At 45.8% G+C, this 26,399-nt stretch overlaps 1 protein-coding gene across 5 annotated transcripts in view; it reads left to right on the forward strand.

Moving 5' to 3' along the window:
- LOC140396330 (anoctamin-4-like) overlaps nucleotides 1–26,399 on the forward strand; it is a 286,419-nt gene that overhangs the window by 90,672 nt on the left and 169,348 nt on the right. The window contains exon 1 of one of the 5 annotated variants that reach the window (XM_072484844.1): nucleotides 18,225–18,344. The exons of 2 other annotated variants lie outside the window; for them this stretch is intronic. The gene's annotated coding sequence lies outside the window, so the exon portion shown is untranslated. Of the gene's footprint in view, nucleotides 1–18,224; nucleotides 18,552–18,829; nucleotides 18,887–26,399 lie in introns of those variants that run through there. 2 more of the 5 variants (XM_072484843.1, XM_072484845.1) reach the window with 2 other exon arrangements.

The raw sequence follows: 26,399 nt of genomic DNA on the forward strand, positions 1-26,399 counted from the left end.
AGGGGGTCTCTCTGGGGTGTTCATTTAGTTAGGGGGTCTCTGGGGATCCCTTTAGTTAGGGATTTGCTATAGAGTGTCCCTTTAGTTTGGGGTCTATGGGGGAGGTCCCTTTAGTTAGGGTGTCTCTCTGGGGGCCCCTTTAGTTAGGTGTTTCTGTGGGGAGTCTCCCTATGTTGGGGGTTTCTGTGGGGGTCTCCCTATCTAGGGGTTCTCTGCGGGTGTTTCCCATTTTAGGGGGGTCTCTGGTTGGGGGGGAGGGGAGTCCGGTAGGGGAGGGGTGGGCAGATTGTGCATTATGGGGGGGGGGGGGGAGTTTGGCCCTCGGGGGGACAACTCCCCTGGCCCACGGCGAGGTCCACCACATCTGGTAAATGATTCCTGGCCCAGAGGACCGGAGAATCGTGAGGGCCTGGAAGCTCTGGTGCCGGGCCCACGAAGTGGATGCAAATGGGTGATTAAGACCCATGGCATCCATTAGCATTCGCCCGCTGGCGCGTAGACGTGAACCCTGATCCCACCACCAGTGGAGGGCTGGAGCAAAGCAGTTGGTTTGGTGCCCAGCCCGAAATTCCATTTTGGCCAGATGCCCAATTCTCCGCTCCATCGATATCCGTGTAGGCGGCATCACAGGGCGGAGAATCCAGCCCATGATTGTAACAGGACTTCACAGGGTGAATGTTGGGAGGATATTCCCTCTTGTGGGGAAATCTAAAACTAGGGGACAGGGACTCCCATTTAAGACTGTGATTAGGGGAATCTCTTCCCTCAGAGGGTGGTTAGTCTTCAGAAATCTCTTCCTCAGACACCAGTGGAGGCCATTTGATATATTCAAGGTTGAGTTAGAGCAATTTTTGATTGACAAGCGGGTCAAGTTTGGGGGTGAGGCAGGGAGAGGGGGCAGGCAAGAAAGTGAGGTTTATGCCAAAATTAGATCAGCCATGATTATATTGAGTGACAAGGCAGACTTGATGGGCCAAATGGGCTACTCCTGCTCCTATTTCTTATTATGCAAATGCAAAAGGTAAAAGGCAGGTTCATGACATATATGCTCCCAAACAGACGTCTGAATTGATTTACCCTTTCCCGAGACGTGAGAAGATTGAATCCTGCAGTTTGTATTGTCATTCAGAACTCGAATTTAGGCTGAGCTTCTTCATTCTTGAAAATGTAAATAGCTGGAAGGCTTAACGACAATCATTTTTAAGTGAATTAGTGGGCAGGTAGAAATGATTACATTAGACATTTATGTACCTTTTGTGGTTTTAACCAGTAAATCTCTAGTGATTTGCAAATCTCTAGTGGTGTGCAAGCGCCAACTTCACTATTTGTTAGGCGCTATTTTCCAATATTACTGAACCATTTAGGGACATAGGAATATAGGATTTAAGAGTAGGAGTAGGTCATTTGGCCCTTCAAACCTACTCCACCATTCAATAAGATCATACCTGGTCTGTTTGTAGTCTCTTTCCTATCTGCCCCCTTGACTTCAATAAATTCAATGGCTCAGCCACAGTTGCTCTCTGGGGAAGAGACTTCAATAGAACAATGACCTTCTGACAGAAAACATTTCTCTTCAACCCAGTCTTAAATGGAAGATCTCTTATCCTTAAACTGTGTCCCCTGGTTCCAGTATCTCCCACAAGTGGAAACATTCTCCTGCTATTGACCATATCAAGTCCCCTCAGGATCTTGTAATTTTCAATAAGATCGCCTCTCATTCTTCTGAACTCCAATGGGTATAGACCCAACCAGCTCAACCTTGCTTCATAGGATAAGCCCTTCATTCCAGGAGTGAGTTGAGTATAGAATTATGCCTTTCTTTGGGAAGGGGGGTATTCTCCTGGCTGTATCCTTAGTTTTGTCTTAAGAGAGATTTCTGAAAAAGCTTGATTTTGGATGAACTGGAAATCAGACATGATCTGATATCTGCTGTTCGAAATCAGCAGAAAAGGTTCTGCTCCTTGAACAAATGGTGCACAGTTGGGTTGCTGCAGAAGTCACTGGATGTATATGTGAATTCTTTATACAATAATGTGTACAGCAGCACTGGGTGAGGTGCAGATCAGTGTACACAAATGAATCTTAGGTGCCTATGCATTAATCTGAAGCAACAGGGAAAATCCCACAGAATGAAATGTTGGGGATGATGGGGCAGGTGGAACTAAAATGTGAGGTCATCAATATCAAATAATCATGAATAAATCCAGTAAGGAATTCAGGAGAAACTTCTTTGCCCAACAAATGGAATGAGGAACGCACTACTACAAATATCAGTTGAATGACTGGCATGGATACATTCATCAAGATGCAAGATTTTTAAAATTCCTTCTTGGGGTGTGGGAGTCACTGGTCAGGCCAGCATTTATTGCCCATCCTTTTTTTCTCTTTTAAAAAAAAATGTTGTCCACCCAATTATTTTTTTCCAATCAAGGGGTAATTATTATTATTATTTAGTGCGGTCAATCCACCTAACCTGCACATCTTTGGGTTGTGGGGGTGAAACCCACACAGACACGGGGAGAATTATCCATCCATAATTGCCCATGAGAAGGTGGTGATGAGCCACTTTGTTGAACCACTGCAGTCCATGTAGTGCAGGTGCACCCACAGTGATGATAGGGAGTTCCAGGAATTTGACCCAGCGACGGTGAAGGAACGCCGATATATTTGCAAGTCAGGATTGTTATGGGCGAGGCGTTTTCAGAACCCCAAAATGTATCATGGAGTTCAACCAACCTCTCCCTTTAATGGATTTGTTGCTTTTCCTAGCACACGGCTTGTTCCCTAGGTGTGGGATTACAATTATGGACACGTGGGTTTTTAAACACAAAACACTGTTAATTCCATGAACTCAACTTAACATCTTAAATAAACATTGGATCTCTTAACACCCCTTACTTCAAAAATAACGCCGAAAATATTGCAACAGTAAATAATTCCTTAAAATGTTCCTTCAAACTTCCAAGAGACTTAACATCTTTAAACAAAATCACATCAGGTTAAAGGCTTCACTATTATAAGTTTAAATCACCCAAATGATCCAGAGATAGTCTTTCATGGCAGAGATCCAGCTCACTGCAAAACACAGACACACACCCAGCTCTTTTCCTCCAAACTGCAAAACTAAACTGCAAAATGGCTGACCTAACCTCAGCTCCACCCACTCTCTGACATTACTGTTTTCTTAAAGGTACATTGCTTAAACATCTATGTCTTAAAGGTACTCTCACATGACAGGATGGTGAGTGACTTGCAGGGGAACTTCCAAGTAGTGGTGTTCCCAGGTATCTGCGGTCCTTGTCCTTCTCGGTGGTAAAATTCGCAAGTTTGGAAGGTGATATCAAAGGAACTTTGGTCAATTAAACACATAAAGGGGAAAAGAGTAGTTGGGATTTGCAGATAGATCTGGATGCAGAAAGGTGGGAAAGAGTTGATTCTTGTGGAGCATAAAATCTGGCATGGGCCAGATTGGTGAATGACCTGTTTCCTGACGATATTTTGGTGGGTCAATGGAGGTCTCCCACACCAGTTGGAAAACTAGAGAGGAACCCCATTAATTCTATGGGGGAGGGTGGACAGAATCAAGTGACCTTCAGGTGCTTAATTGGCCGTCTAGAGACCATGATTGAGGTCCCAACAATGGAATCCTACCTGCTGAAAGCTGCTGGCCAATCAGAGGTTGGTAGTCTGTCATTCCAGCCAGCACCAATGATGGCTACCTAAGGCCACACCAGCCCTCACCAATGCATTGCAGTGGGCTCAGGGATAATGGGTGTCAGTCTCTTCCCAGGAATCCCATGTCCATCTCTTCCGCTCTTTGACTTAATTGGGGTAGGCATTCCCACCAGTGGGAGAATGTCGCAGAGCCTCTCCCACAAGAAAGCAGTGCTGGCACCATGGTTCCCACTGCAAAGGGCTGAATAAATCTAACCTGGGATAGAACATGTAGGGGCACAAGGTGAGTTGCTGAGTTTATTTTGGCAATGCCAAATGCTGGTTACATTGAGCTTCAAGATGATGTTGAATGAATATAATGGAACTGGAGGTGAGGGAACTTCAATGATTTGGTGACGTCTGATGTTGGGAGAGATGTACCCTGCCAACAACCAGCAAGGTACAGAGTTCAGGAATCTGAAGTTTGAGGTGATTCTGTTTGCATGAAATGTCAGTCACGATAATGATGTGAAGCACCTTTGGTTTATAATCTGGTGAGCTTAGTATAGAATAATCAATAGCATTGCAACCCAGTCAATGTTTTCTTGTCCAAGAACTGCATATGTGGAAGTAACTTTATCATACAGTTTCTCTGTTGAATTCTCTTTATATACACAGTGAGAAGGTACAGATTTTATAGATTTCTGAAAAACATAAGGAAATTGAAGTAGAACGTATTTATGAAGTAGGTGTACCTACTGGTTGTGTTAGTCTTTCACTGTGATTCAGCGATATTTGCCTGCCAGTTTTGGTACAGCCCCTTGTGGCTGTATTTGGCGAGTAATGAGGAATGAACAACGCATGCCATTGATTACACTTACATTTGCTCACAAACTTTAGTGAGCACAGTAAGAAGTCTTACAACACCAGGTTAAAGCCCAACAGGTTTGTTTCGAATCACTAGCTTTCGGAGCGCTGCTCTTTCATCAGGTGAATTCACCTGAGGAAGGAGCTGCACTCCGAAAGCCAGTGATTCGAAACAAACCTGTTGGACTTTAACCTGGTGTTGTAAGACTTCTTAATGTGCCCACCCCAGTCCAACGCCGGCATTGCCACATCATGGTTACCATCGGCACTGCAATGATGCTTTCGTACTAGCTGTCGTTTGAATCAGAGAAGTGAAACAGCTCACCGTCCTGTACAATGAATCTCGGATCTGTGTGAACATGACAAACAAGACTGTCTCTCCAATCAACAGGATTGAAGAATCTCAACTGGGGCACATCTAAACTAAGAACTGTAAATTGGAATATTTAATTGGATTTAAAATCATGTAGAGAGAGGGAAAGAAAGGCGGGATCAAGAGAGAAAATGTTTAATAAAATGTTTGTTTTAATCTCCAACAATAATTAAAACCTGAAGAAATGGATATTGGAATATCGACAACCCCACTGTCTGACACCAATAAACTCGGAACAACGTGAACCATTAATACAACAGATTTTCAAAGGCATTTGACAAAGTTGATTATACAGTTATGATTACAAAGTTAATAAAGTTAAACATAGTGTGATTTTTGTCCAATGGATTGCTGGCTTTGTCACTGATTGCACTCAGTGGGCGCGATTTTCTGCTCCTGCGCCATTTCAGAGAATCGCCTGGGTCGCCAAATTTTCCCACGATGCCGGTCCGACGCCCTCCCGCAATTCACAGAAGCGGACAGATTGGCACAATTGCGTTTTGCGCGGCGCGGTCCAGTGAATCGCCCCAGACAGAAAATAGCGATTCACCAGTACCCCCGCGATTCTCAGTGCCGGATGGGCCGAGCGGCCTGCCCAAAACGGTGGGTTCCCCCCGGCGCCGTCCACACCTGGTCGCTGCCGGCGGGAACAGCGCGGGAATGCTGGGGGGGTGGCCTGCGGGGGGGAGAGGGGGGATCCTGCACCGCGGGGGGCCTCAAATGGGGTCTGGCCCGCGATCGGTGCCCACCGATCGTCGGGCCGGCCTCTCTGAAGGAGGACCTCCTTTCTTCCGCAGCCCCCGCAAGATCCGTCGGACATCTTCTTGCGGGGTGGACTCGGGGAGGACGGAAACCACGCATGCGTGGGTTGGCGCCGGCCAACCCGCGCATGCGCAGGTGGCGCCAGTTATGCGGCGCAGGCCGCGTCATGTATGCGGCACCGCCTTTACGCGGCGCCAAGGCCTGGCACGCGTAAATGACGCGGCGCCGCTCCTAGCCCATTTTCGGGCCTTGAATTGGTCGGGATTTGGGCCGTTTCGCGCCGTCGTGAACCTCGGCGGCGTTCTCGAAGGCGCGAACACTCTGTCTCCATTTCAGAGAATCACGCCCAGTGTGTCAGATACAGTCTGTCAAAAAGTGTTCAACTAAAAGCTGGTGTGCCTCAGGCCAATTGACTGGGGCCAATACTTTTGCTACTCATTATTAATGATGCTCTCACTTCTTCGGGCCGCAAATAATAGAGATACTTGGATAATGTGACGGTCGCAGTGTCTAGGCCATAGCTTATGGTCAGTGAAGTTCAGAGAACTATTGATGCCCTGAACAAATGTTGTGGAGAAACAGGATAAAGTTAAATGGTACTAAATATAATGCCATGTGAGTAGAGTTCAGTACACATGAGCATGTACCACTTTACATCAAATTAAATCGGTACACCCTGACAGAGTTGAAAGCCTTGAAAGTCTTGGGTATATACATTTAAGCTGACTTGAAGTGGGATGACCAAGTGGACAGAATGCTAAAATAAATAAATGGATGTTTATCTTCAGATCCCTCATCCCTTTCGGACTCCCTGTCCATGACTACACTAGGTGATCCACACTGGCTACATCCATTGTCACACTCATGTAATATAAACTCATAGATTTATAGAGTATAAATTTGAAATGATGTCTTTATCTAAGAAAAATTGGAGAATGGGCACTTTATTTGTACAACACAATGAAGTTGAGAGGTCAGGTGACCTTTTCTTTCAAGTTAATGTACATGGAAACTACACAAGGCCTTGAACTAGCCTTTATGTCTGGACAAGAAAAAAAAATGCAAATGAACGTCTGAGACATATTAAAAAGTCATTCAAATGCAACAGACCTTTCCTGCAGATAAATGGTTGTGTTTGTCTGAATATTTTTTTTAACTAGTGCACAAACTTCAAGCAGACATTTCATCCCTGGAGTGGAATTCCAAAGAATGGATGTGAGAAACTCCTATTCTAAAATGATGATACTTGAAGGGGTGAAACTCAGACCCCATTGTTTGATAATGGCTAAATCATCAGAGACCATTTGCAAGAAAATTAAAGACTTGTCACATGACAGAAACCTATTCAGGACAAATAATAAGACATTTTTGGAGCAGAAACACAGGAGAAAGGATCCTGAGCAGCAAAGGAATGGGACCCTGTCAAAGATTTATCAGCAGGTAGATAGGTCTTTGCCTATCTATTTGAAGAACCAAATCAGGTTTTTGCTACAACTGCATCTTGACTGCAAGCAGTAAACCACTGCATATCCAACTTCATTAACCTCCAGACTCGATTTCTTCAGAGTACCAATGGAATCACAGGCCTGCAATGTTTCCAGATTTCATCTCGTGGGAAATAATTGTGACAGTGAATTTTTGGACTTTTTAAGACCTAAGTGCACGCTGCCTCTTTTGCAATCGCCATCTTTTCTCTTTTTAAAAATATTTTATTGAAAATTTTTGGCCAACCATCACAGTACATTGTGTATCCTTTACACAGTAATATAACAATATAAATAACAATGGCCAGTTTTATAAACAAGAAATAAATAATATATAAACAAAAACAAAAACAAAACTAAATGGCAACGGCCTTGTCCCAGATAAATATTCTCCAAAAATATGTTTTAACAGTCCAATATACAATTATCTATAACAACAACCTATACATATTATACTTATATATTAACATCCCTGAGAATCCCTCTGGTTCCTCCTCCCCCCCCGGGCTGCTGCTGCTGTCTTCTTCTTTTCCATTCCCTCTATCTTTCTGTGAGGTATTCGACGAACGGTTGCCACCGCCTGGTGAACCCTTGAGCCGATCCCCTTAGGACGAACTTAATCCGTTCCAGCTTTATAAACCCTGCCATGTCATTTATCCAGGTCTCCACACCCAGGGGCTTGGCTTCCTTCCACATCAACAGTATCCTGCACCGGGCTACTAGGGACGCAAAGGCCAAATTATCAGCCTCTCTCGCCTCCTGCACTCCCGGCTCCTCTGCAACCCCAAATATAGCCAACCCCCAGCTTGGTTCGACCTGGACCCCCACTACCTTCGAAAGCACCTTTGTCACCCCCACCCAAAACCCCTGTAGTGCCGGACATGACCAGAACATGTGGGTGTGATTCGCTGGGCTTTTCGAGCATCTCGCACACCTATCCTCTACTCCAAAAAATTTGCTAAGCCGTGTTCCAGTCATATGCGCCCTGTGTAACACCTTAAATTGTATCAGGCTTAGCCTGGCACACGAGGACGATGAGTTTACCCTACTTAGGGCATCAGCCCACAGCCCCTCCTCAATCTCCTCCCCCAGCTCTTCTTCCCATTTCCCTTTCAGCTCGTCTACCATAATCTCCCCCTCGTCTCTCATCTCCCTATATATGTCTGACACCTTACCGTCCCCCACCCATGTCTTTGAGATCACTCTGTCCTGCACCTCCTGCGTCGGGAGCTGCGGGAATTCCCTCACATGTTGCCTCGTAAAGGCCCTCAGTTGCATATACCGGAATGCATTCCCTTGGGGCAACCCATATTTTTCGGTCAGTGCTCCCAGACTTGCAAACGTCCCATCTACAAACAGATCTCTCAATTGTGTTACTCCTGCTCTTTGCCATGTTCCAAATCCCCCATCCATTCTCCCCGGAGCAAACCTATGATTATTTCTTATCGGGGACCGCACCGAGGCTCCCGTCTTTCCCCTATGCCGTCTCCATTGCCCCCAAATTTTCAGAGTAGCCACCACCACCGGGCTTGTGGTGTATTTCTTCGGTGAGAACGGCAACGGCGCCGTCACCATGGCTTGTAGGCAAGTCCCCCTACAGGACGCCTTCTCCAATCTCTTCCACGCCGCTCCCTCCTCTTCTCCCATCCACTTACATACCATTGAGATGTTGGCGGCCCAGTAGTACTCACTCAGGCTCGGTAGCGCCAGCCCCCCCCTATCCCTACTACGCTGCAAAAATCCCTTCCTCACTCTCAGGGTCTTCCCGGCCCACACAAAACTCATGATACTCTTCTCAATCCTTTTGAAAAAAGCCTTCGTGATCACCACCGGGAGGCACTGAAACACAAAGAGGAATCTCGGGAGGACCACCATTTTAACCGCTTGTACCCTCCCTGCCAGTGCCAGGGATACCATGTCCCATCTCTTGAAGTCCTCCTCCATCTGTTCCACCAGCCGCGTTAAGTTTAACCTATGCAATGTACCCCAATTCTTGGCTATCTGGATCCCCAAGTAGCGAAAGTCCCTTGTTACCTTCCTCAGCGGTAAGTCCTCTATTTCTCTGCTCTGCTCCCCTGGATGCACCACAAACAGCTCACTTTTCCCCATGTTCAGCTTATATCCTGAAAATTCTCCAAACTCCCCAAGTATCCGCATTATCTCTGGCATCCCCTCCGCCGGGTCCGCCACATACACCAATAAATCGTCCGCGTAAAGAGATACCCGGTGTTCCTCTCCTCCCCTGAGTACTCCCCTCCACTTCTTGGAACCCCTCAATGCTATTGCCAGGGGCTCAATCGCCAGTGCAAACAATAATGGGGACAGAGGACATCCCTGCCTCGTCCCTCTATGGAGCCGAAAATACGCAGACCCCCGTCCATTCGTGACCACGCTCGCCATCGGGGCCCTATACAGCAGCTGTACCCATCTAATATACTCATCTCCAAAGCCAAATCTCCTCAACACCTCCCACAAATAATCCCACTCCACTCTATCAAATGCTACCTACTGCTCTGAGTTTTCTTTGCCCATCTAAGGACCATCTCTTTGTCCTTAAAACGGAGGAATCTCACCACTATGGCTCTAGGAATTTCTCCTGCTCTCGGTCCTCGCGCCATCACTCGGTACGCTCCCTCCACCTCCAGCGGACCCGCCGGGGCCTCCGCTCCCATTAATGAGTGCAGCATCGTGCTCACATATGCCCCGACGTCTGCTCCTTCTGCACCTTCAGGAAGACCAAGAATCCTTAAATTATTCCTCCTCGCGTTATTCTCCAGCACCTCCAGTCTTTCCACACATCGTTTATGGTGTGCCTCGTGAATCTCCGTCTTCACCACCAGGCCCTGTATATCGTCCTCGTTCTCGGCAGCCTTTGCCTTCACGACCCGAAGCTCCCGCTCCTGGGTCTTTTGCTCATCCTTTAGCCCTTCGATCGCCTGTAATATCGGGGCCAACAGCTACTTCTTCATTTCCTTTTTAAGTTCTTCCACGCAACATTTCAAAAACTCTTGTTGTTCAGGGTCCCATGTTAAACTGCCACCTTCCGTCGCCATCTTGGTTCTTGCTTGCCTTCCTTGCCGCTGCTCCAAAGGATCCACTGCAATCTGGCCACTTCCCTCTCCTTTTTCCATCCGTTCCCAGGGGGGATTCCCTTCTGGTTTACCGCACAGTGCTTCTAGCCATTAAAATTGCCGTTGGGGCTCTTATTAAGAGCCCAAAAGTCCGTTCCACCGGGAGTTGCCGAAACGTGCGACATAGCTGGTCATCGCCGCACCCGGAAGTCTCATCGCCATCTTTTCTTAAGTGTGAGCATCTTTATGACTGTGCGAAGGGGTGCGGTTGTGAATATATTTTGAGCGTTGAACAATAAGTATTTATCCTTCTGTATTAAAACTGATGAGAAAATCTATCAATTGTCTGTTCTGAACAGTTGCAGCATTCATTTTTTCTGTTTAAAAACATGAATGTCTTCAGGCAGTCGAGATTCATCTAGGAGTGCACTTGCATTCCAGGATTATCTACATTTTGTGCAAGGTGATTTTTGCTTCTGCCAGAGACACTTGCTTACTTTAAATGCAATATAGCAATACCAGATAACTAGTTCCGTGAGTATGATGGAAGGATTAAATGGCTCCCAGGATATTCAAAACGATGAAGAGGGCTTTTGTCAAGAAATATATGTGTTTTAATAACATTGGTATGATAGCTACAGCTAATGTTCCTTCATGTTCTTTTCAACAATCATCGTATTTAGGACTTTTTCACATCATGCCTTATCTTAGATGCTCTGTTTAATGAAAAGCAAATTGACTGGCTGTCCCAGTAGTTTTCAGTTATATGGTTATGAAAAAATTGTATGTGTTCATTTTGACTTTGAGAATCCAGTATGTTCGCCCATGAATGATGTTTAAATGTGCAAGATTTATGTGCAATAGGGGCTGGTTTAGCACAGGACTAAATCGCTGGCTTTGAAAGCAGACCAAGGCAGGCCAGCAGCACGGTTCAATTCCCGTACCGGCCTCACCGAACAGGCGCCGGAATGTGGCGACTAGGGGCTTTTCACAGTAACTTCATTTGAAGCCTACTTGTGACAATAAGCGAATTTCATTCAAGATAGATAAAAATAATCTCTGCAAAATGATCTTCATTTGTTGGTGCTGAAGAAAATCTGCAAAATGCACACACTGGGAAGTGTGGTGTTTCTAATTTAAAAAATATTATTGCAATGCATGAAAAGCAGGGCTTTTAATCAGTTGGTTTTCCTACCAAACGCTTACGTTAATCAAATATTCTACACTGAGGATCGTGTTGTTATCACTCTAATCCTGTGAAGATTGTCTCAAACACAATCAACTAACAAGGCAAAATGATTTAGTCTTTACATGGCCCTTTTCCTTTCCATGAAGGACTGTTGACAATTCAATCTAGCCACAAGTACATAACAAGTCTGTGCTGCACTGCAGCACATGGATTAGGAGTTGGAGGCTTCACAACCTTTCAAAGCCCGACTACATCACCTGGCAGAGATTTTGATTTTAATATTTGCTTTTGAGCTTATTGTGAGTTGGTAACTACTAACTTTTGTGGTTTTCTTTATTGCAACAAATAATTTACAGTATGCTGAAACCTATAGAGAATGTACTGGTCATTAAAATTCTACTGCGAGGCTTCCAGATTCATTTGTGCTGTTTCTGGTGTTGCTGTGATTGTGCTTTTTTTAGATAGTTTATGTAGAGATTCAGACTTGAAAAAATCATTTACCTCTGGCCAAATTTATAAGTTAATTGCCATTTTCTGTACTTGTGATTTTAATGCATTTTACAGTGTGCGCATAGAGGGAACAAATTGGAATGATGACAAAAGAAAAATCTGCTCTTTAAAATCTATTTTCTTGATTGAATTACACCTACAACACCCTAGATTCTTTTCATAGTCCAACACTGTGCAAGATCACTTACTGAAAGTGCTAACAATTATGTTACAACCTCCCAGCTACAAAAGCAGTATCAAAGTGTTGCGTGACTGCAATGTGTAAATATTGCTTCCGTTGTGATGGTGAGCTGTTTGGAGGGGAGGTTATTATTTCTTGCCTCATCACAAGATGAACAAAATGGGATGGTGTGCGGAGTCAGTGTTTGAGACAGGGAGCAGTTACCCACTCGCTTCTCATGTTTCTGCGTAATTGTTATTCGGAAATCGCTGCTCACCATGGCCTGGGATTTCCTGGCCTAAATTTTCAGCTCCGATGGGGTTGGGCACCAAGGCGGACAGGTGATGAATTTCGGGTTGCTGATCTAAGTGCCTGTTCCCCATTCCACTCTTGGGCCATTTTTGGGTAAGTGGGGTGGGTGAGGGTGAGGGGAGCGCAGGGGATGGCTGGCTATCTACCCACACACACGGAGAGCCAATTGAACCAATAAAGGCCTATTGAAGCCAATGATCAGAGGCTGACCAGGATTTTCCAGTTGGACTCAAGGTCCCTAGCGACAGCGCGGGACAGTACAACTACCTGGAAGTGACTTCCCAGCAGGAGGGGCCAGCAGCACTCCAGACAGGCTTAGAGGTCTTCTCCGCCACACACACCCTATTGAAATATTCGCCACACCCTCCACAGTGGTGACCTGCAGCTGCAAAGGCACATTTGTTTTATATTTGAAAAAGTTGAAGAGGGTCCCTCCATTTTGAAGTGCCTTCTTCCTAGTTTACCTGCCATGGCACCCTGCTGCCACATTCAAGCTGGGGATTCCTGTTGGCTTTGAGCTTGAGTCCACCCATCTTCCTTCATTTGTTGACCACGTCCTCGGGCCACTAATTGCCCAAGTCACAGGTAAGTGACTATTCCACGCACATGTGGACTTCTGACCCCTATTTGAACTGGGTGGTGGGGTCCTGAAGCCCACATGAAAATCCTGCCCCCTCTGTATTTTCAGCCAGAGACAGGTGCAAATCAGTTGCTAAAAGGCTGTGGGTTTCTGGGCATAAATGAGTTAAGTGGGGAAGTACAATGCATCAAGTATCTCTCTTTTGCAATTTATTATTGATCTTCCACCTGAATAGATCTCTGATAGAATAATGGCCATCTTCCCCTGGCTTACAGAGTCTCATAATAAGTTTCCTGTCATTGGTTCATATTTAAGTGATTTTTATGTAAACACACAAAACCCATTCATCAAAAGTTATGCGTGTGATGTCTTAATAAATATAGGGGCCACTGTGGAACAAAAGGATAAAGAATTTGAATGTAAATGCATGTCTGGTAGCCTGAAGAATTTGAAAGTAGGACGAGGAAAGTGAAACGATCTGAGATGAGATCCTCATAGTTTATTACCCCATAACGTGATTCCACCATCAATGCAAGTCAAATAATAGTTTTTGTTAGTGTTTTATTCCAGGATGAATTGGTTTCATTGAAGAACATAAGAGACAGAAGCTGAAGTAGCCCACAGGACCCTGCTCCACCTTCAATACAATCATGTGGTATTATAGGTATTACGGTATCTGATAGGCTAAAGCACCATTGGTGGAAACTGTATGCTTTCTATTGGCTAGAGTGTATAATAGCTCCGTCCTAATAGGCGGAGTATAAGAACCCGTGCCACCCCAGCAGCCCTCATTCTGTACCTGAGTTGCTGGGGAAACATCTAGCTTATTAAAGCCTTCAGTTGGACTACAACCTCGCTTTAGTGGTCATTGATCGTGCATCAAATCATGGCTGATCTCTGGCCTTAGCTCCACATTCTCTCCCACTCCCCATATGCTTTGATTCCCTGAAAGACCAAATTCTGTCTATCCCAGCCTTAAATATGTTCAACAATGGAGCATCTGCATCCCTCTGAGCTAGAGAATTCCAAAGATTCACATCCCTATATAGCACTCTAATTGTATTGCATACTCAGATCATTGGAATCAAAGATGCCAGGGAAAGGTTGAGATTTTCTTAGTGAGGCCATGAGATAAAGGAATATTACGCCAAGCCCAAGTAACATTCCCCTACTGTGTTGGGATTGTATTTCTAAACCCACCCCCAACCAATCCTTCCTCCCCCCCGCCTCAAGATAAAGGAATATTACTCCAAGCCCAAGTGAAATGCCCCTGCTGGGTTGGGCTTGTGCTTCTAAGCCCACCCCCAACACCCCTTCCCCCCACCAACTCCCCCAACACCCACACCAGGCAATCCCAGACCAATTGCCCAGGCGCCAAAACCTGTCACCTTGGCAGTGCCAGGGTGTCACTGCCAGGGTGACAGGCTGGCACCAGAAGGGCCAGGGCACCACCCTGCCCAAACAGCATGAACTAGGGGCCTCCAGTCTATGGTCCGGTCCCTGTTTGTGGGGACCAGTGCTGAATGGTGCTCGCCCGAGGTCTCCAAGGCAAAGGGATTGAATCCCAAAGCCTCAGGTACCTCTGGAATCTGCACATTATAGTGAGGCTTACTGCCTCGCTCTAATATGCAGATTTGCAAATGTCAAGCCGCCCATTGTGGGCGGGATTCACATCTCAACGTCTCACGAGATCCCGTTGAATCTCGCGAGGTGTGGCAACCCGGGTAGATCCCGGGAGGGGGGGTCTCCTGGCTTTCAATGGCCGCGCTGCGCCATGGCCAGCTGCTTTTCGGGCATAGCGAGGCCATTGGATCGGACCCATAGACTCTAAAGGTGTCAAGGGGTATAACGTTGCAGGACTATAACGTTGAGTTAGAAGATCAGCCATGATCACAATGAATGGCGGAGCAGGCTTGGAGGGGCTCCTATTTTCTATGTTCCTATGATAGTGTGAAATACAGAAGGATGATACACTCTTCACCGTTCATGTAACGCCAGGATAATTGGCTCCTTGAAGCAGGCCTCTTTGACCAAGCTTTTAACAATGTTTATGTGGTTCAGTGTCAAGTTTTGTCTGAAAACACTCCTGTGAGTATCCTGGGCCATTTTACCATGTTAATGGCGCTACATAGATGCATGTGTAGTAGTACGTGATAGGAACTGCATGATGTGAACTAAGTATTATGTATGTGTCATTTGATCTGTAGCTGTCCTCACATGGTATTTGTTATCCATTGTCTGTTCATTGTCATTAGCTACTGAGCATAGACCCTGGTGTGCTGACAGCATTGCATTGTCCTCAACTCAATTAATCTCATATGTAACAGAACTGAGTCATGAATTTGGATAATTTTTGTAGCTCTTTGCTTTTTCTTAGTTCACTGTCTTCGATGACGTCTTTCTGAGATCTCTTTATGTGCCTGGGATTAGATTTTGTTTGATAACACTTGGGACAATTCTATGTTAAGGATCCTTATGAAGTGTCACACAACAAGCAAGTTGAAGCTCATAGAATAAAAGGGACTGTGGCAGCATGGATACAAAGTTGAGTCAGAGATAGGAAACAGAGAGTTGTGGTGAAGGACAGGAAGGTTCCCCAGGGATCGGTATCGGACCACTGCTTTTCTTGATCTATATCAATGCTCTGGACATAGTGTACAGGCACAATTTGAAAATTTGCAGATGACATAAAACACAGGCCCTGTGCACTGTGAGGATGATGATAGGCTTCATGAGGGCAGAAACAGACTGCTGGAATGACAGATGAAATTTAATGCAGAGACATTTTTCGTTTTGGTAGAAGAATGAGGAGAGTCAATATGAAATAAAGGCTACAATTCAAAACAGGGCACAGGAGCATAGCTACCTGGGAGACTAAGCACAAAGCATTGAAGATGACAGGGCAAATTGAGAGAGTGGTTAATATAACATCTGGAGTCCTGAGCTTTGTAAATAGAGGCATAGAGTACAAAACCAAAGGTGTTATGTTAAACTTGTATAGAAGACTGGTTTGACCTCAATTGGAGTATTGCTTCCAGTTATTGGCACCATATTTTGGAAAGGATGTGAATGCATAAGAGAGGATGAAGGAAAGATTCATGAGAATAGTTCCACAGATGAGGAATTTCACGTACATCAAGATTGAAGAAGTTGGGACTGTTTTCCTTGGAGAATGGAAGGCTGAGGAGATTTGATAGAGGTGTTCAAAATCATGAAGTGTCTGGACAGAGTAGATAGGGAGGAACTGGTCTCTTTGATGGAAGGATTGAGACGAGAGGGCACAGAGTTAAGGTAATTGGCAAAGGTACCAAAGATGATGGGAGGGAAAACTTCTTCACACAGCGACTGGTTAGGATCCGGAATGCACTGCTTGAGCATGTGGTGGGTTTCAAAAGGCAAGTGGAAATTCTCTTATGAGAAGGGATTAGCAGGGCTACAGAGAAAAGGCAGGGTAGGGGGAACTAGTCAAGTTGCTCTCACATCCCCATGTCTGCGTGGGTTTCATCCCCACAACCCAAAGATGTGCAGGCTAGGTGGATTGGCCATGCTAAATTGCCCCTTAATTGGAAAAAAAAATAATTGGGTACTATAAATTTATTAAGAAAAAAAAAAGTTGCTCTCACAGAGAGCTAGTAGAGACAGGACAGAGCAGATGTGTTGTAACCATTCTGTGAGCAAGTTGTTATTCTGTAATAACTCAAAGATACTCCTTTTTATGATGAATCCCGAAAAGTTTTCCAATTTATTTATCTCTACATTCCTTAATTAAATACAAGTTAGGAAACCATTTGCACTGTTGTTATGAAGCATTCTGGGCAGGATTCTCTGCCGGCCGACGGCGGAATTGGGAAACGCGATTGGGCGGAGAAACGGTTCCGAAGCTGAAATCACAGCGGGTGCCGATTTCACACTAAATCGCAATTCTCCATTGCGTCGACAGCAGCGCCAATGCATTCCAGAACGCACGTACAGTAAACGTTGTTGGCATATCATTAGCAGACCTGACCCAGTATTCTTCGGGGCCTCTGCAATTGTCCGCCTCCAATGAACCGAATTCCTGACAGCGAGGTTCATTTGTGCTTTTAAAAATCGAGAAACAGGCGCCATGGGTGCTGAGGGAGAGAGAGGGGGAGTATGCTGACAGTTGTGCCGCTGGCCGGTGGGGGGGGGGGGGGGGGGAGCTTCTGCCAGGGCTGGGGGGAGTAGCAGGGGTGGCCAGGAGGTGGGCTGTGGGGTCAGGATGGATGGACATGGAACACTATTGCCAAACCTGATAGGCAGCTATGCAGCTGCACACACCGCTGACTGCCCACTGTAAACTTAGGGCCACGGGTCGTATAGGTGCCCCCCCCCCCCAAGGCCACCCCACTCGGTGCACTCTGGCCCCAGCTGACCCATCAGTCAATGGATGCACTCCAGCTCAACCAGTGCCATCTTGTTGGCTGGGATGTGTGTGTGCGTGGGGAGTGAAGTGTACATATGCAGCTGCAGCTTGTCAGCCTCCTGAATGTCAATTGCGAATCCAGCACCGTTTCTCATTGGAATTGTTTGTGTTCCACATGGCGCTGGTGATAGCACCTTGGCAATCGCTGAATCGGTCCAAATGCAGTGCCAGTTTTGCTGTCGTGGAAGTCCATTAATCCTGTCCCAGTTCAACACCCCACCGATATATTTGTCAGATTTAGCAATACTTCCAATGGACAGAAAGCACCCAGCTGCCCAGCCAGATATGTTTGAATAGGTTCTTTGCTGAGAAATTTTGTGAGTATTATTTACTAAACACTACAAGAGCTTGGTAGCACAGTGGTTAGCATTGTTGCTTCATAGCACCAGGGTCCCAGGTTCGATTCCCAGCTTGGGTCACTGTCTGTGCGGAGTCTGCACGTTCTCCCGGTCTGCGTGAGTTTCCTCCGGGTACTCCAATTTCCTCCCACAAATCGTGCTTGTTAGGCGAATTGGACATTCTGAATTCTCCCTCTGGTACCCAAACAGTATTGCTGGAGCGGGCGACTAGGGGCTTTTCCCAGTAACTTCATTGCAGTGTTAATGGAAGCCTACTTGTGACAATAATAAAGATTGAAAAAATTAAGTGACTATATTTGATTGTGGAGGAGCTTCTCACTCACTGCTAATGTTACTCTTTCAGTTGGTGCCCATGTGCTGATTCACTTCATTCTGCTGCAATTGGCTGACTGCAGTCACTGCTCAAGAATACTAAAGACCTCATGCAGCTATATAGCTCATGGTCCAAACGAGCAGAAACCAGCTTCGGTGAACAAGCTGCGGCGAGTGGCCCGTTGTGAGTGATTCTGATAGTCAGAATCAGTCAGGTGGATGCAGAACATCTTCAGCAGGGCTATTTATAACCGCTCGGATCCTTGGGTGATTAATTAATTACCCCTTATTTTTGTTTGCAATGCCAGTAAGGTGATTTGCTGAGTTTTTGCTCGGGGGTGTCTTGTGTTCTGCATCCTTCTGAATGGCCTGGACAATTGCTGTGCTCTAATTTCTAATGCTGGTTAAGACTGCCGGCTGTAGATAAATCTAAATGGTCGATGCAGTTGTGACTGGATCTTCATGTCTCTATTGGTAGGTGCTGAGATGTTTGCAGTCGTTATGTTTCGTCTTGAGTTGTAGATTGCTGCATACTACAGTTCAGTGACCTTCAGCCTTTGCAAGGGCAAAATAAAATCGTAGTCATTTAAAAACATGTAAGACCTTCGCAATCTCGAGTTGTATCTGAATGGTTTTAAACGGGCGGAACGTAGCTGGCGGAATTCGGGTGCACTTTATAATGTTTTGTACTTTTGCATGTCCTTGATGAGGAGTGAGTAGCTTTGGATATTTAACTGGTGGACCCTCCAGGCTGTGGGTGCGAGGAGTTGTCTGTAGCATTGCTCTTCTGGATTCGGGGATGTTGTAAGGTAGAACGGCTCCGGTCTGTTTTTCGCGCGGATGTGTTTACGTGCTGAAAGTTGCAGGTCCAGTTATCGTGTGCATGTGTGTGAAGAAAAAACATCATCTAAATGACATTGTAGAACTAGTCTCTGGACACGGTTGAACATCCTGAGAGGTCGCTAGATCAGTAAACAATGCACTCACTCCCTGGGCTGTATCCGTGTTTAAAACCTGTGCAATGTTTAAAATGTTAATTATTCGCAATGGGCTGTGTTGCTATTTGCCTCCCTGAATTGAGTGCAAGATGTTAACGGAATGGTAACCTTGTGGAAGGAAAGCTGCCTATTTTAAAATCAGCCCTCCACTGTAGGCTTCTCCTTTCAGTATATCCAAGGGGGGAGGAGGAAGAGCAATGCAGGCAATATATACCATCAGTGAGATTTTGTAACGCACTCCTTAACTCTTAGCTAAACAGATTGGAGAAATTGAATCCTTTTTTTAAAAAAACCTCTTTGGCAAATCAAATGTGGGAAAAAGCTGCACAGTACCTCTGTCTCTGATCATCTACTGCATTGCATTGGCATATAGACAAGATAGTGTAAGAGTTATCAGCTGAGTCACTGCAGTTCTTATCCCGTTCTCATCCCATGTCCAGTGGAAAGCAGAATATTTGTGTGATTTGACACAAAAACTGCTGCTTTTAATGACTGCTATCCCAGAATCATCTTTTTAAAATCTCCTTTTTTGTATAGAGACAGTTTGTTTTTCCCAAAAGAGACTGACTAAGTGCTAACTGAAAATGAGATTACTTTTTAAAATAGACTGGAACATATTAAATTACTGCATTAAGTTGTCATTTATAGAGAGTTGTGAATTAATTGGCCTGAATTGTTTTGGGTCAGCTGTGACAGAGCAGACATTGAGTGCTCTTCTCGTTCTGTTCCTCCGGATGAAGAAGAATATTGAAGTATCGGATGGAATTGTGTAGGTTTGTTGTTGTATCAGTCCTAGGTTTAAAAACTTATTGCGTATTTTGGATGTTTACAGTGTAACAGAGTTCATTTGACTGTAGCCAATCCAAAACCACTTTTTCATGACCACTGATGCAGTGAAACTTGGGGTTTATTTTCATTTGAATTTGCAAGTTACTGAGCGGATGAACTAGAAAAATGATTTGCAAAAAGATTGTTTGCCTCATTTGCAAGTTGGTTAAATGTGTAGAGAAAGGAGATTTAAAAACTGAATCTGCAGGAAAGGCTTGTGTATTTTGACACTTTTTAAAAAAAAAACTTGGATGTTTTGTTAACTAAGATTTTTGAAAGAAAATAAACATAATCAAATACGTACTCTGTTAAATGAGATTAATGAACACTCCTGATGGAGTCATAGTTTCATTACAATTTTTTGGAGTTGTAAAATATCACATTGCTTAAAAAAAGCTCCATAAATGAATGGTGCAGTGGTCAGCACTGCTGCCTCATGGTGCCAAGGACCTGGGTTCGATCCCAGCCCAGTTCACTGTTGTGTAGAGTTTGCATGTTCTCCCTGTGTCTGCATGGGTCTCACCCCCCACAACCCAGAAAGATGTGCAGGGTAGGTGGATTGGCCATGCTAAATTGCCCCTTAATTGGGAAAAAAAGAATTAGGCTCTCTAAATTGAGCAGGCTTGGACTATTCACTCTTTTGAGTAAGAGAAGACCCGATAGTCTATGCACTGTTGCTTCACAGCGCCAGGGTCCCGATTCCTGGCTTGGGTCACAGTCTGTGTGGAGTCTGCACATTCTCCCTGTGTCTGTGTGGGTTTCCTCTGGATGCTCTAGTTTCCTCCAAGTCCCCAAAAATGTGTTGAATTGGACATTGACTTCTCCCTCAGTGTACCCGAACAGGTTCCGTAGTGAGGTGACTGGGGGATTTTCACAGTAACCTCATTGCCGTGTTAATGTAAGCCGACTTGTGACAATAATAAAGATTATTATGAAAAGCATTTATTAGAGCAGCAGATACCTGGGAGCCCCAACACCTGGAGGTTCCCCTCCCAAGTCACGCACCACCCTGACTTGGAAATATATCACTGTTCCTTTGCTGTCACTGGGACATAATTCTGGAACTTCCTCCTTAACAGCACAATGGGTGTACCTACACCTGAAGGACTGCAGCAGTTAAAGAAAGTGGCTTACCACCAACTTGCTGATGGGCACTAAATGCTGGCCTAACCAGCGATGCCCACGTCCCGTAAATGAATTTTTAGGGTCTGAAAACACCATCTTAAACATTTACTCCCTCCACCACAAGAACACACTGTACTAACCCTTTGAGAGCTTGTCTTGGCTGCTTCAGCAGCATTTTCCAAACTTGTGGCCTTTGCCACTGCATCGGGACACCAGCTGCAAATTCCCCTTCCAAGCTGCACACCATCTTGACTTGAAGTGAAATTGTCATTCTCTTACTGTCGCTTGGTCAAAATCCTGAAACTCACTCCCTCACCACATGGATTGGTGTGGGTCAAGTTGACGGCTCCCCACCTTCCTGAGGGCCATGAATTCTGGCCTGGTCTTGCTGGTGACGCTCTCATTCCATGAATGATATTTAAATTGTAGAGGAACAATATCCAATTGAGTGAGCCTTGGTGTCCATTTGGAGTTTAGAAGATTTGAGAGGAATTTAAGATCCTGAGGGAATGCTGAAAGAATGTTTCCCTTTTGAAAGACACACTAAGATGGCAGCAATGAAGAGAATTTTTATTTCCTGAGGATGGTTATCTATGGAATTTCTTTCCTCCGATAAGGGAGGTTAGGTCACAACGTAGCCCAGGCTGAGCTAGATGAAGTCTTGACAGACAAGGGAGTTGGGAGAGTTTAGCAGATAGGCAGGAAAATGGAGTTTAACCCACAGATGAGCCGTGATAATGGCCGAGCAGGCTAGTGGAGCTGAGCGCTTGTCATGTCTTCTCAATTTGTATGTTAGTATGAGTCACTAACAGATCAAATAAATGATTTTTAGGTGGTGTTTCTTTAGAGCAGTGAGAAGTGGTTGAAGGAGGACATGATGCATTTAAGGGAGCCTGATGTATGCATGAATGAGGACAGAATAGTGGGAGCTGAATGGGAGGATGGTATGGGGAGTATAAATATTGCCATGTATCAGATGGGCTGAACAGCCCGTCTGCTATAGCTTCTAATTTTGTTTTATAAATTTAAGTACCCAATTCATTTTTTCCAATTAAGGGGCAATTTAGCATGGCCAATCCATCTACCCTGCCCATCTTTGGGTTATGGGGGCGAAACCCACGCAATCACGGGGAGAATGTTCAAACTCCACACGGACAGTGACCCAGAGCTGGGATGTAACCTGGTACCTCGGTGCCGTGAGGCAGAATGCTAACCACTGTGCCATCGTGCTGCCTCACTATAGGTTCTATTAATTGTTTTGAAGCTAGTAATTGTTTTGGGTCTGTTCTCAGCTGGACAGCATGGGACAGTTGAGTGCATATTAATACCAAGCTGTCAACATGTGCATATTGGGCATTTTTCCTGTTTTATTTTATCCTGTTGTACCCTTGATCATCTTTTGGTGTAGAAAAGATGCAGTTGACCCAATCTGGTTATTATTGGATGACACACTGACAGAAAGATGAGGCCCCAGGACCATGAGATGGACTTGGTTATTAGGAGTCTACAGCCAGTGGCGATTTTTAAAATATTCTCAGTGGCCGTTGAGCCAAATATTACACATCACAACTGTACTGAAGGCATAACTTGATTGATGTAGATCAGTGTTTTTCAAACATTTTTTTTCCCAGGACCTACTTTTGCCATCTGGCTGACCTTCACGACCCACGCCGCATTCAATTTTCAATTACCTTGAATGCAAAAGGGGACCCTGCTTGGTTCATTTGGGGGGGGGGGGGGGGGGGGGCGGCGGAAATGTGCATAGCAGGGGCAGAGTTATTCCGTTCCTTTGTGCCATCTTCATTTTTGAGAATGGATAAATCCGAGCTCTCTCGAAGGTCGTCATGAAGAACAAAAGCAACAAAGTTTTTGGGCTGGATTCTCCGCTGGCGGGATGCTCCGTTTTGCTGGCAGCCTGGGGGTTTCCTGACATTGTGGGGCTGCCCCGCGATGGGAAACCCCATTGACCAGCCGGCATAACGGAACATTCTGCCAGAGGGGTGAACCTGAAATGTGGTGCGGCGGGGCGGAGAATCCAGATCCCTGTTTTTACTCTGCACTGGACAGTCCTCTGAGATGTTTCACCAGAATGCAGACAGCTGCATGCTCGTTTGCCATGTTTTTAATATGCTGTCACAGGTCGGGTACATCAGTGTAGTTTTACATTTGGAGAGAGATGGAAGTTAATAACTGACCCCCTGGGGTCCCAAACACAAGTATTACACTTTTTTTCACTCACCACTACTTTTTCAAAATCTGAACCACCTTCTCCTTTGTCAGTAGTTCTCTGCATATAACACACATGGGCTTTGCATCCTTATTTGTATTGGCACAATTGATAAAACCATTCTTCAAGAAATCATGGTGGAATTCTCTTTTTTTCCCCCCCCCCCTCCCCCCCACGCCGGGTGGGAGAATCACCCGGGCGCCGCGCGAGTCCCGCCATGCCGCCCCCGCACACTATTCTCCCACCCACCCCCAAACCGGCGCAGCGAGAATCACGGCTGGCCGCTGGGAGAATCGCCGTTTGTAACGGGCGAGCGGCGATTCTCCGGCCTGGATGGGCCGAGCGGCCTGTCCAACACGACAGGTTCACGCTGGCGCCGTCCACACCTGGTCGCTGCTGGCGGGAACGCTGGGGGGGCGGCCTGTGGGGAGGGGAGTTCCTGCATCAGGGGGGTGTGCCTCAAAAGGGTTTTGGCCCGTGATCGGTACCCACCGATCGGCGGGCCGGCCTCTCTGAAGGAGGACCTCCTTTCCTCTGCCGCCCCGCAAGATCCATCCGACATCTCCTTGCGGGGAGGACGGTAACTGCACATGCGCGGATGACGTCATTTATGCGGCGCTGCTTTTACGCGGCGCTGCTTTTACACGGCTCCAAGACCCGGCGCTCGTAACTGACGCAGCACCGCTCCTAGCCCCCCGGGGCCGGGAGAATAGGGGGCTTGGAGTGGGAGAATTGCGCCCCATCTTTACAGTGCTTTGTTGCCAAGTTAAATTTCTCCTTTGTAGGCTGTTAACCAGAGGAGCAGACTCCTGTACAAAGCTAACACTAGTATTGCTCTGTGTTGTCCTGGATTCGGATGCTCCGGACTCTCCTGAGCAGCGCTCCACAGATTCGGATATGAGAGCCTGGCTGGTAGGTATACTGCCTATTGGCCATCTCTTTCTTGGAACACAACTTCCATTCAGCTCTTCTCTGTGATTAGTTGCCAAAAACACGTGCAGAACGTGTGACCTGCTCACTGCTGCCACTAATGGCCAGGAGACTGCACATAGCCTTTCTTCATTCTCATTTAAAAGGCGGCAGGCACTGCCATTCTCTAACAATGCTGGTAGCGGCCATTGGGTGCTTCACCCTAGACTGGGATCACGATGAAAATGCCACGACCGATTGAATGATCGAATTTACAGTGCCGAAGGAGGCCATTCGGCCCATCGAGTCTGCACCCAACTATGAAAAGAGCACCCCACCCAACCTTTTTGGACACACGGGCAATTTAGCATGGCCAATCCACCTAATATGCACATCTTTGGACTGGGAGGAAACCGGAGTACCCGGAGAGAACCCACGCAGGCACGGGGAGAATTTGCAAACTCCGCACAGACGGTGACCCAAGCAGTGAATCGAACCTGGGACCCTGGAGCTGTGAAGCAACTGTGCTAACCACTGTGCTCCATGGCTTGCCCATGACCCACCCATGAATCGGGACCCGTACTTTGAAAAACCCTGATGTAAACAATTTATCTTTTTGTACCATTTGTAATTAACATTTTCTGAGAACAATCTCCCCAAGTAACCAATGCCTGGATGATCTACTGGAGAAATTTCTACTGTTGATCTGAAGGGATGCAGCTATTTTAACCCGAGGCTGGATAGAGGTGCTGGTGGGACCTTTTTAGTAAGCAGCATACCACAAACTATATTTCTGCTATCTCTCATTTTAGGTTTATTCATAAAATCCAAAACACATTATGTTATCCAATTATACCTCTTTGCTGATGAGAATGTTACTAATATACATTCTTCTCTCTCCAAATCAGCTTTAAGCACTTTAACTCAGTAGTCATCACCGTAATGACTTTGAGTCTGAAGGTAGTGGGTTCATTCCAAAGACCTGAGCGCAGGGTCAAGGATGGCACTCTGTACAGTACTGTTGGAATGCTGTCACAGTGCTAACTGCTGTGCTACCGATTGTAAAAGGAATTATAAAAATGCAAATTGAAGTCCAAGAATGCTTAATGCATTCATTTGTGCCTCTCAATATCAACACCTATTACTTCTGCTACTGAGCCTCCACCAGAGTTGGGTCTTTGATTATGCTATCTGCTTTCCCCAAGCAGCGGGAGGTGGTAGATGGAGTCAATGGATGGGTGGCAGGTTTGTGTGATGGGCTGTGTTCCCAACTCTCTGAAGTTTCTTAAGGTCTTTGGCCGAGCAGTTGCCATACCAGGCTGTGATGCAGCAGATAGGATGCTTTCTGTGGTGCATCTGTAAAAGTTGGGACGAGCCAGTGTGGACATTCCTTAGTTTCCTGACGAAGTATAGGTGCTATTGTGCTTTCTTGGTGGTAGCGTCAATGTGGGTGGACCAGGGCAGATTATTGGTGATTTGCACTCCTAGGAATTTGAAGCTGTTTAAACTCCATCTTCCACACACTCTGCTTATTTACTTCTGTCACTGTTTGCAACATTATCTTTCTGTTTCCATTACTTGCTGTGCTACTTAGTGAAATTGCATTTGAAATTTCACTGATATTTCTGGAATTGAATTCAATAAATCTCCTAACTTGTGGACTGGCACCTGATAAACGACCCATTGTGATTCCAGACTGTTGTAAGATCCTGGCTGGCTGTCCTTTTGGGGAATAATCACCACAAATTAGCAACCTAAACATGGACACTACCACCGTACCAGTGAGATATTAGCAGCAATCTGCCTAATTCCCACAGGACCAAGTCCACTGGGCCACGACTAGCTTGGGATTCATTCAAACCCTTTGCCTCGGAGACCTCTGGTGAGCACTCAGATGGAACGCCTCTGTGTCTCCCAAGGGATTGGAGGCCCCTAGCTGCATGCCCTTTGGGCAGGGTGGTGCTCTGGAACTGCTGATGCCATCTGGGCACCCTGGCAGTGCCACCTAGTTGCCAAGATGGCAGTCCTAAGTTGGCATTTGCATGACTGGGCAGGGGTTGCCCGGTGTAGATGTGTGGGGGCAGGAGGAGGAACCGGGTGGGTCACGCTAAATTGTCCATGAATTGGGAAGGGGAAAAAAGAATTGGGTATGTAAATTTATAAACCATTTTTAAAAAAGGAAACCATTCCACCAAACACATCAGCAAGGTTGGGCATTTAATCTTATCAGCATAT

The sequence above is a fragment of the Scyliorhinus torazame genome, chromosome 19 (assembly GCF_047496885.1).
Source record: "Scyliorhinus torazame isolate Kashiwa2021f chromosome 19, sScyTor2.1, whole genome shotgun sequence".
In the NCBI taxonomy this organism is placed as follows: Eukaryota; Metazoa; Chordata; class Chondrichthyes; order Carcharhiniformes; family Scyliorhinidae; genus Scyliorhinus; species Scyliorhinus torazame.